The following is a 350-nucleotide window of genomic DNA, read 5'->3' as shown; positions in this document are numbered from 1 at the left end:
CCATCCTTTTCTATGTTCTGGAATAGTTTGAGTAGGATTGGTGTCAGTTCTCTGAATGGTCAGTAGAATTCACCAGTTAACCGTTTGGGCCAGTCCCTTTTTTTTTTGGGGGGGGGGGATTTTTTATGACCTGTTCAATTTCTTCTTTTTTTATGGTTCTATTTAAATTTTCCACCTCAGTATGTGTTAGTTTCGGTAAGTAGTCTGTTTCTAGGTATCTATCCATTTCTTCTAGATTTTCAAATTTGTTGGAGTTTAATTCTTCATTGTTGTTGTTGTTGTTATGTGCCGTCGAGTCGGCCCCGACTCATAGCGACCCCTCCTTGGGTTTCCGAGGCAGTATCACTACG

This window comes from Orycteropus afer, unplaced genomic scaffold (assembly GCF_000298275.1).
Source record: "Orycteropus afer afer isolate SDZICR_OR568_19922 unplaced genomic scaffold, OryAfe1.0 scaffold00878, whole genome shotgun sequence".
NCBI classification, from domain to species: Eukaryota; Metazoa; Chordata; class Mammalia; order Tubulidentata; family Orycteropodidae; genus Orycteropus; species Orycteropus afer.
Note: the sequence above shows the minus strand (reverse complement) of the source record.